General features: G+C 40.7%; 1 pseudogene; it reads right to left on the reverse strand.

Moving 5' to 3' along the window:
• Positions 1–2,590: 2,590 nt before the first annotated feature.
• LOC117233249 lies at positions 2,591–2,927 on the reverse strand (annotated as a pseudogene).
• Between the last annotated feature and the right edge of the window lie 9,235 nt (positions 2,928–12,162).

A 12,162-nucleotide genomic window follows, 5' to 3' on the forward strand; every position in this document is an offset into this window, starting at 1 on the left:
CATATCATACATCTATAGAATCAGGCTGTGTTCCCGGACACGAAAAACATTACATATCTGAAAGGCGGGATATCGAAATCCACGAAATAGGGCTACGCGTGGGATCGGGACCTCCAGGGGGCTCAAAGGAAGGACGTGGGAATTTAGAGATCATTGCGACTAGGGTGCGAGCCACAGTCTTCTGGGTGGAATAGCCGTTTACTATGCGCCAAGGGCCCGTACTATCATTCACCGGATCCAGAATCGGCAGTACGGGCTCCCCGTAGGCTCTAATTTTGCCGTAGTTCCTATAATATTTCTTTTTTTACTAAAATTTAAGTTTGTTAGCGAAAGAAAAGTACGATCAGGTCACAAGTGACTCGAAACAGCACGGTTAAACAAAAAGCATGGTACAAAGAAAAGAAACGAAATTAGTAATATGTATGAACTTATTGATACAGCTATTGCACAATGACGAAAACTAGAAGCGAAAATCTTTTTACGTCCAAAAACTGCTACACGTTAAACCGTTATAAAACCTAAATTACATAGGAGCAATGGGCACCAAGAAAGTAGGAGAATCAATCAAGAATATACAAAAATGCAACAACGTTTTCGTACAATGTTCTTGTTATAAAAATTTCAAAACGGCATCCAGTACTGACAAATGCTCTTACCAAATTTTTGTAAGAAATTTTAGAGTTAAGAAATTTTAGAGCAAGACTAATGTAAACTAAATTGATCGTGCTTTCATCTACCGTCTTGTTAAATTGTTTACAATAAGCAGCATTCTTGATCACAGAAAGATCGTAATGGTTACTTTCACACGATCTTAGAAACTTGACTCGATGAATCGAAACAACAGCTTTGGACGCGGAAAAGCGATTGATGCAGCTGTAACCGCGCTTCATTCAATGTGCTCGCAAACACGTTCATCCGCGAATCCAGCTTCGTCACCGGACTGTGCCGGCTTTCTTGGTAGCAGAGTGGATAAACTACATGCAACACGCGGTTACATCGATAATTGCGTGGGTCTAATAAACGTATTTATAAGGAACTAGATAGCATGTATGTAATTATTCCTTCCATGAAAAAGAATTCTTCGGAAGAAACTACGAACAAGCAATCTATATAAAATTCTATAGTATTATTCATATTCATTACTTTCATTTTTATTGCTAATTCTGTTCATTGCAGTTAAATGCACGTATGTTAATTGTTTCCTAATAATCTCAGAAAAAACGATTAAAAAAAGAGTAATTTCCTCAATACGTTAAAATATATCTATTTCTAGAACGCATTCGGAATACACATGGAAGGACGAGCATCGTTCACGAGAACAGTCTTCCTCGGTTCAAAGATCGAACGTATCCGACGATGCAAACGAATTTCACTACTGGGAAACATTCTTTGCAAAAGTAGCCTGACAATCGATCGAACACAGAACGTAGGCTGCTCCGTTCCAGCATTTTTGTTTCATTGCGTTAATCATGCGATGGCCAGCTGGGCGGCCGAGAATCAAAATCGGGAACGATATCGAAACGAACTGTCGCTTCGAACGCTGAACAGCTACGAAACAACGCGATTCTCCACAAATAGTAATCGTATTAATGTATAATCGTATACACATATTATGTATTTTGTATATCGCTATCACTATATGTATTCTGGAGTATATTTTACTTTTAAATTTCTCATAAACCTATAAACATTCACAGTCCAACAACTATCAAATGAAAGAGAAAACAAATTCACTTAAGCATATGATGGAAATTTGTTCCTTGCATCGAGACAAAGAAATTAGAAACCATATGTTTCACATCTTCAGAAAATTAAATTCTATTGTATACGTCCAATATCTCAGCGCTCTTATTCATGGTTTCTCTTTTCTACTACACCAGGCAATACATATACATATATTAACGAAAGGAGAGCCTCCTTCCATTTCTCGAAACAACCGGAAAATTAAATATGAGAGTGAATCCAAAAGATGAAAGCAATTTACGAAGGGAGGAAGAAAGACAAACAATTATATAATGGAGATTGATATACCTGATCTATAAGTATATGTAATAAAAATCAAGAAGAATATACCTAAAACTTCGTATACATACTATTGTTATGTCTTATGACCCCAACATATATCATCAACTATATCAACATATATCATCAATTCAAACATACTTGCTCGGACCCGCAATAATCCGAAGGAATCGTTAATTGCCGTGCCTAAACTCCTGTTTACTGCGACCAAGTCTATTGTCATTCAACATTTAGATTTTTACTTACTGTCGAAGCCCTTAATTTATACGACGCATCCTTAACGTTGAGACGCTCCTTATTGCTCGTCACGGTAAAGAACGGGAAAAGTGTCCGTCCCATCCTTATCCACCAGCTTTCCAATTAGCAGAAATGACCGTTGTCCTCACTTCCTCAATGAAAATTGTAATAAACGAATCCGCCTGTCTCGTGTTCCAGGCACACCGAACTTCATTTGTTAACAACTCATCGGTCTAAACGCACTTTCCAGATTTTAAAAGTTGTCGGAAACAAAGAGTCGTATTTGAATTCTTAACTCAGTGTTAATATCATTCGAACCACCCCTATGATCTTAACCGAGATAGGGTATCGGCTGATTCGTTTTCTCCTGTTTCAGCGTCGACATCTTGAAGTTGTTTCGAGTGCGTACAAGAATATTGCTCGACATGTTACCTAGTTCATCACAGAAAGCTAAAGTCGGTTCTTTCGCTATTTGCAATTCTATGGTTTTCAGCAACAATCAACTTACCACGCAGTCCACATCCACGAGCCTCAACGATCTCGGCACCCATTCGAAACTGCTTCGATTTGGCTGCCACTACATTTACATCCATCTTCGAAATCACGTAGAAAGGTCCAAAAACTTTTTTCTTTTCTACGGAGACGCCAAGGTTCTCGGATTTCTTCATTTTGCTTCTTCAATGAACAACCTCGGAATTTTCCGGTTCCACATTCGACCACGATATCTATGGATTAGCATATTGTAGGCTGTTGACAAGCGTGACGTAGTTTTTAGTGACTGGTGGACTTACGGTTATTATTAAGGATCCTTTCGACGTTTTACAGTCGCATTTTTCCGACATACACGTGCTGGATTTTGTTTCTTCGATTGTACATTTCACAGGATACTCCGTGAATTCTACGAAATCCTCTTCGCAACCGTCCGTGTTGTCTCCATCAGAAGCTACCGCGGTTATGTCCGTTGTAACCGATGTTGCTATTACCAACTATATGTAGCGATGTGGCGATCAGCCAGGTTGCGACTGGTCGGTGGATATCGCGAACCATGAATGCCATTAACGGTGAAAGTGGCGGAAGATTAAAGATGTGGAGTAATGTTGTGTCCACTTGGTTTATTTACACTGCTTAGTACAAACGCAGCAGTGCGTAAGGAGTTTCTACTAATTCTGGTGCATGATGAGCTTCTCTTGCCGACTGTGTGATGAAAACTGAATACTGGTCTCTTCAAGCGCCTGGTCCTTATATCCTAGCTCTCCGTCCAGGAGGTGTTTTTCTAGCCATATCTCCTTTGAGGAGGGAATCTGTTCCTATCCAATTTGGTAACTATCCTACCGTCGTGAGTATATATCATCTGGTGTTTATGTTTAACTTTAGAACGGACCCGTCGAGAACTCCGGGTGACAGGCACCCTCTTGACGCACTATAAGTTTTATAACTAGGGAGGTAGGAATTTCCAACTTCCCAAAAAGGACTGATGTGCTATCTGTGTCGTACAAAAGCCAACTCAAATTCCAGAATAACTGATACATCTAATTAATTTTTGTTTATGACGACGGTATCCTCGCGACAAAAAAGATTCGTGGAAACTACAACTTCCGTACATTCTTTCCTACTTTCTTCAATAGAAACACGAAGAGATCCGTTTCCTTTTACGACCACGATCGAGCTTGCAAAGTCAGGTTGAGACTGTTGTATTGATTCGCTAGCACTGATCGCTACCGGTGTTTATCAACGCGGTCAAATTGCAATCTTTGATCTTTCTCTGTATCGACTGCGACACACTACACGTATCCTCAGGGGACATACTCACATTATTACATTACGATGAGATGTGCCCGTACTCCTGGCATTTGAAAAACATGGCAACTCTGCTTTTCATTAGGCAGCTCGCACTTACTTAGGTGATTTTTACTTCCGCACAGAAAGCTCCATCGCGTTCCATCCTCTTGGATTTTTCTTCGACTCGCATGCATTTCATCTTCGCGTATTCCTTCATGGCCTCTTACAGGGCGTCCTTGAACGTTAAAGACGAGTGCGCTCCTGCTGTCGATTCGGACGCGCGTTTCGAACACGTCGCGCTCTTCGACATCTTCTTTCTCTTCTTCGTACTCGCCATGCTCAATCGCCAAGGCGATGAAAGCTCTTCCTTCTTACGAATTCTTTTCAATCTTCGTTTCTTGAGTTCATCTTTCAACTTGGCAACTGTCATTGTTTCGATTCGCGTCAGCTTATCGTAAACAATGCTTCTTTCTTCGACATCAATGATGGTATTATCCGCGTTTGATCCATCGCTTATCGCAAATAAAGATTTAACTCGACTTCAACTCATTTTGACAATTACTACACGAATAATTCTGTTAAAGATTTCGCGTTCCTTTTTGTTCCTTTTCCACTCGAGCTCCCGCAAATATAGTGATCTCTATTTATTTGATGTATTTATAATGATTGAAACGATGATTATTTAACTAAAGTTATTTCTTGACGTAGTAATGCAATACAACTAAAACAACTAAATTTGTACAACTAGTCAATTTCTGAGTAACAACTCAATACTAACAAATATTCCACGACTAATGTACAACGAATAACTTGTGACTGCATCTAGTCGCAACTTACTCGTAACTGACTATTCTCTCCACCAAAACGTCCTTTTATTCCACGGTTTTCGTTTCCCCTACCATGCACATCTATCTTGCAGCTGTTGGTGACCCATGACGGTTGAGGGCACCTTTTTCGATTGCCTATTCTCCTAAAGGGACAGGGGCATATAGTTGGCCCGCTTGGCCCATTGGAATGTCCCATCCTACCAGGCTCGGTAGGGGCCTTTCATTTCTTCACTATCTGTAGTTCATCGGAATTTTCTCAACGGTTTTTTCAGGAGACTACAATACATAAAAGTCTACACCATACGGGATTCTTTACTTTTTGTTGATGTAAGCCTTACTTCTAGGAAAACTCTACATCTGCACTATAACTTAGTTCTCCTGGCCTTTGTAGCCATAAAAAATTATCTAGCACTAAATCAATAAGAAGTGTCTTTCAGCCTCATAGCCTTTTTAGGAACATGCTTTCATATATTGTGATCGGGTTAGTGCATCGAGGTATAGTCAGGCCAGTTTTCGTAATTATATAAATACCTATAGGACCATGGTTTCGGAGCTGTGTTGTAACGTAACGCTGCCAGAGTGCGCTGGAGTAGCATACACTGTACTTATGCTATTCCTACATTTATACTCAGATATATTTCTATTCCACATTCATCCACGTGTTCCTTTATCAGATAACCACAACACTTTTAAATATCTCTGAAAATTTGTCTACCTGAAAGTCCGGAATAACTGACTTTCGCTTGAATTTGCGATGGCGCGTCATATCTTTTGCAAAAATAGCAGGGACGTCGATGCTACGGAAAGTCGGGAAAGAGCAAATTCGAGTAACTGTAGGTACATACCTCAGAGGAGAGAATATTAAAGGAGACTGATAATAACGAACGGAACTGAACGGAATTCGGGCTCTCGATGACCGACTTGTCACGTCGATGACACTGATGACACCGAAACCGGGTTAACGCGTACGTGCTGGAGCATTGCAATTTGTTCTAACGGACTCACGGTGTACAGCGAACAAACTGAAACGCAAAGTGCAATTCATTCCAAACGTATATCGTGCATGATGTTGATGAGAATCATAATATGATGTATATTGTTATATTAAGACTGAACTAGGTAGGAAGAAAATGTGAAAGATGCAGAAATCAATTCAGTACACGCTTACAAATTATTATATTCCGAAAATCTGTATCGAATAAAAAGACCTCGTTTCTTGATATTAAATCCAGGCAGAAATAAGCGTATCAACGTTCAAAGATCGTTCTTTATTTCACTTTGCTTGCTTCAGATGCTATTACGTATAGGTAGCTTAACGACATATATTGGCAAGAAGTTTCTAGCTTTCTGTATGGTGTTACCTACGCTTAATCGATAAAAGTCGTGTCCCTAAGCTTATGATCTATTTTCTTAAATTTGTCGAAAAATGTCCCGACGAAATATATGCAGTGTTACTAGAAAGCGTAAGTGTCGACAGGTTCAACGGGGTGGGAAACTTCCATGGGCCATGGGGCCCATCAATATGCCTCGGGTCATTCAGTCAAATAGTTTACTGGAAAGAAGGCGTACGAGACCATGATCACGGACAGTTACGGAACACGTGCGTGTTGTGTTAATTATATCACATTACTGCATTAAATTCAAATTAAATAGACATCGTTTCCTGTTTAACCACTGTAAATAAAACCATCTTTCATTAATTTATCATACAAAATAGAGATCACTAGTAATCCCGATTTCTATAATTCCGATTTCTATAATTCTGATTTTTATAATACTGATAATTCTATCATATTGATAATAAACATATAGTTAGCTTATTTCTAGTAGTTCAAGCGTTGCATAGCATAATGTAAGATTTTTTAGGAAACGACACATTGCGTTGTTTTAATTCCCATTCTCACGGAACAGAATTAGCTAATTTCGTGTGTCTTAAATTTCCACACACCAATTCAGAAAACGCGGTTCACAACGTCACAGGATAACAACTTACCGTTATATTCCATGCAAGAACAGACAATCCGACTAAAAATTACTCCGTTGACATGAACACATGTCAGAAAGCAACTATTAAACAATGGTTCAAGAAGAAAGATAAAGCAAAGAAAAAACTTACTATGGTTTGGTATGACGATATCCTATTACGATTCAGTTTCTTTTCTAACCGGGAAATCCGCCGTGTATTTTAGCAGAGAAACAGGCCACTGTTACCACGGTAACAATTATTCGTAATGCGCGCCTACGACGCTCCCGTCAGAAGGATTTTTTAAAATTGCGCAAGTTAGGAGCAAAGCTGCGACGACGAGAAAAAAGAGTAGGAAACCAAGGCGTTTTCACGCTCGTTCGCAGGAGGGTCCCCACGTGTAACTGCCTCTACACGCGACTGCTTCGACATGAAACTCGAATACCTTCTAAATATTCAGAAGACGCCGCTTCTGGAATGTTGCTCTCGTTATCAGTGAAAGTTGCACGTTATAACTAAGTATGTATGCGAACGGTGTACGGGTATAACACGCCGGCAAAGGCGCCTGAATAATATCAGGTGATATAGCTGCTTTTGTAAACAGAACATCGTTTTTAGAGGAAGCAAACGATTTTGAATCGAAGCATAATAGAACAGAATTTTGTTTATTGAAATGTACATTGTCACGTCTCGCGGTCCGCGCGAGGCGTAACCCGAGACGCAAAAGGAATACGTCATGATTCGCGAATTGCGCGAGTCACAACTGTCGGGAAATGGAATTAAAAACACAAAATTTAAAGGAAATAAGAGATGTGACACGTGCAATTGCTTTAATATTGCAATAAATTTATAAACAAATGCACATTATTATCGAACAAGATTACAATCTAACTAAGAATATCGAAATCATAACATCGTATTGCTAGATAATGACGAGTGATTGAAGTTTATTTAATTCGAAGATAATTTCACTTTTAAACGCAACCTGTGAAAACACTTGATGTTTACCTATGTTTCAAACTTTTCGTCATAGAAAATTACAAGGAAAATACTGAAAACATAGATCAAAAATTCTATTGAAACTAAGAAAATATGAACTTAGTTGACAATACTATAAATACTATAAATATTTCTACAAAGTTAATTATAATTAGACTGTTTCTTGAAATAAATGCAATACGCCTGACATATCATTACTATAAAACAATACTGTAACTCGCAAGCAAGTAACGAGCGTTTTACTAAGTTCGATAATCATAAAATAATGCTATAATGGACGAAGTCTTAAAAACTCGGAAGCTTGTCACGTATTTCAGTAAAATTAAGTTTGAAGGAGCAATACTATATTGAAACATATAATATAAAGATATTTAAATACATAATGGTTAAAATATTTATTTATATTGAATAAGATCTATATTTATGGAACAATTGATAATTTTTTTTATTTCTCCATGTTCAACTGTATCGCGACGCCACTACTCAGCCGATTCCATATTTCGGTTAAGATAACAGGAATGGTTTGAATGATCGTAACTCTGAATTAATAGTTTAAATATATTCTTTATTTCCAACAACTTTCGAGACTTGAGTGTCTGCGTGTAGTTCTGCGAGAAATGTAGGAGTGTTTACAGCGAATAGTAGCACGCATGTTCAGGTTTCGTCGATTCGATGAGTTAGTAGCACCTTAAGGTGTGCTCTATCGGAAATGATCGCTGACGGTGAGATCTATAAGGAAAACTAGTGATGGATGCTGTACGCCCACCACCAATGGTCGCTCGTGGATAGAAGTCCTCCTCGAACATCCCACATGAGAAAACTCGCTTTTCCCATGGTTTACCACAAGGAACAATAATCCCAAGGAGCGTCTCGACTTGAACGATGCATTGTATAAAGTAAGGGCCTCGATAGTAAGCAAAAATCTAAATGTGATGACGGCAATTAACGGTATCTTAAGATTATTGCGGGTTCGTACAAGTATGTTTGAACAGCTTTTGACCATCTTGATCGCAGAATGGATTATTGTATTGTTATACAAGTTCCAAATAATAAAATATCACTGCTACGAAATCGCAGCGATGTCACAACACATCTGTATCAATTCTCAGCATAGGGAAAATCTCGCTTGGTGGCACATATCACCAGAGGTTCGTTTAGGATTTCGTTTCAAAATTATCCGCATTCTAGCAGCGTTGTACGACGTTGCGATTTATTAATCGTAAACGATCCCATGGCTGGCTGAGCCGCAATGCACGATATCGCTAGAAGGGTGCATCTTACGAGTCGTTTTCCGCTTTTACATGGACAATTTTATAGTCAACGGCAACGTCGCAATGATGAAATGGAAGAAACAGAACGCATATCACAACCCACCATCATGGTTGTGATAAACGGATTTAAGTGGAATACTATTAATTGATAAGTATCCAATCGAAGGTAAACTTAATTACACCGATGTAGATGTACCGCAATGGGCTACGGCAGCAATTGTGGGAGAACTTGAAATTCTGGCAAAAGGAGATCCAGAGCTGAGGAATTAAATGGCATTAGCGCTAAACATCTAAAAAATATTTTATACAGGTTTGAAAGTTATTCAGAAGGAAACGTGACTTCCCGATAAATAATAACCGCCACTATATACTGTCTGTATATTTTCAACACTATTATAAAACGTTTCGAGTACAAGAGAAGTGTGAAGCAAGATAAATGACAAAAATCCCTCTATAACATGTAAGAGAGGATGAGATTCACCCTCTACGTAGGAGCGATCCAAATTTTGACAAATCCAGAGCGTCGCCTCAGCTCGAGATATGACTAGGGAAATCAGCATAGCCAAACACTGACATTCGAAATTTGTAACAAGACTTGCGGAAGATGGAAATCTTACAACGTACGAACGATCGGTTCAGAGAAGGGATTCGTGTCAAGGTGGTACGAGTCGAGACACTCACTAACATTTGGGTCCGCATAGAAGGATGGTCCAATATAACCGAAACACTCAATTAGGAGATGATGGCGCAGCCCAAGGCATACTGGCCGAAGGTGAAAAGTATGAGACCAGGCATGTTCGTCGCCGTACTAGCAAATTTTCAAAGTGCTAGCTTTTGGGACAGAGCTGTTTTTTTGCAACAAACCGCGACGAGTTCCACCGTTTCTTTAATCGACTAGGGGATAGAAACCCACTAAAGCCTCAGTTTGATTCGGTTGTTCCCACGGAAGTTGGCGAGGATAGTACCATGGGCTAGGAAGATCCGTCTGCTATGCGTGCGTGACCATGTGGACCAAGCGTTGAGACTCCGTGCTGGCCCACATTAATATGTCGAGACGGCAAGATGCCTGGTGAACATCGACCCTTCCCTTCGATCGTCCACGACAAACTTGTCTACGTCATTTGACTGCGATGCAGGACTATCCTAAATTGACCAAAGAGACACGGGAAACCTTAGCGAATTTAATCGACACTGTCAAACACCATCTGTGCGCAATGAAGAACTTAGGTGACTTTGTCACGTCAAACACCATTATACTCAAGCCAAACTACAAAACTCCGGGTCACGTTTGACGGATCTGCACCAAGCACCACCGGAGTATCTTTAACCGACATCCCTCATACAGGACCGAAGATGCAGGAGCATTTATTCGATAGTCTTCTGAGATACCGCTCTTACCAAAACCGTATTTATTTATGATGTTGAGAAGGTGTACCGACAGTTCCTCGTACGTTCAGAAGACCGGAAGTGTCAATAAATCTTGTTGCGCAACTCTAACTGGGAGGTCGGAACATATCTACTCAACGCAGTGACGTTCGGGTTGTCAGCTATCAGGTGCTTCAAACAATTGGCCAATGACGAGGGATACCGATTCCAGCGAGCCTCGTCGGTTTTGCAGCGAGATTTTTCCGTAGATGGCGCCCTCATCGGAGCTGCTACGAAGGACGAAGCACTGTCGCTCAGAGCGGTAATTCATAGAAATTCTCCAACTAGCCGTTTTGAAAATATGAAAATGGGCGTCCAAAGACCAGGAATTGCTACAAGGACTATCCGAACAAGACACAAACCAGGAACTACAGTTGGGTGAGTCTCAAACATTAAAATCTCTTGGTATTTTTTTGAATTCTCCGACGATTCAATCCTCTATTCGATCGATGCCAGATTCAGTACCTCCCGAGTTATCCACTGAGATTGCTCACGCCTGAAATCGTTCGAGCCAAGATGATCCTTCAACGAGTTTGGGTATTAAGGGTTGATTGGGACGAGTCCCTTCCAGCAGACTTACACGCTGAGTGGAACTGGAACCATGCACAGCTGCCATTATTAAATAATATAAGATTGCCGCGTAAGACCGTCATCGAATCCGTAACATAGATTGAGCTACACGGTTTCTGTGACGTCAGCGAGAAGGCATATCGGGCCTGCGTCTACCACCGAATCACTAATCCTGGCAACCACGCCTGGACGCAACTCCTCACTACCCGATGAAACGTGGCGCTGCTCAAATCTCTGACCATTCCACGACTCGAGTTAAGCGGAGCACTTCTTCTCACAACCTTACTCTCTTCGATACAGAAGACCCTAACGATAAAGAACTCTCAGATCTGATTGGACTGATTCCACAATCATCCTCCAATGGATCAAGTCCTCGCCTCAAACGTTAAAAACCTTTGTTACCAACCGCGTGGTCGACATACGAACGAAGACCGACATCGCCGATCATGTTGTCATGTACCTACCACCGATAACTTCACGGAATTTATATCCCGAGGCATGACTCCCAATGAGTTCTCGCGCCCATCCATTTGGAAAAACGGGTTCGGAGTGGCTACAACAAAACGAAGAACATTGGCCGACCAGGAGCCCAACAACGTTGGTCCAAGTCCCTGAACGGGAAAGGTCGAGCTGTCTGTCGTCGAAATCCATCGACCATAGCCTACTTCAAAGGTATTGGTCCAAGCTAATGAGAATGGTCGCTCCTTGTCTTCGGTGGAGACACAAACAAATCCGAGCGGCACATCTAATCGTAGACGACTTAATCTTCGCCCACATTCAACTAGTACGACTGCAGATCATTCATTTTGAAATACGGAAACAATGGCGCTTTAATCCCCCTCATTCACCACACTTTGGCGGCTTATGGGAAGCCGCGGTAAAGTCATTTAAACGCCATCTCACACGCGTCGTCGGCAAGGAGCTATTAACTTTCGAACACCTCAACACCCTTATCATTGAGATCGAAGCCATTTTGAACTCCTGCCCACTGACTCCAATATCCTCAGATCCAAATGATCTCCCTGTCCTCACTCCCGGCCACTTTCTAATTGGGCGACACACTAGCGAG

This window comes from Bombus vosnesenskii, unplaced genomic scaffold (genome assembly GCF_011952255.1).
Source record: "Bombus vosnesenskii isolate JDL3184/JDL3185 unplaced genomic scaffold, Bvos_JDL3184-5_v1.1 scf7180000013295, whole genome shotgun sequence".
NCBI classification, from domain to species: Eukaryota; Metazoa; Arthropoda; class Insecta; order Hymenoptera; family Apidae; genus Bombus; species Bombus vosnesenskii.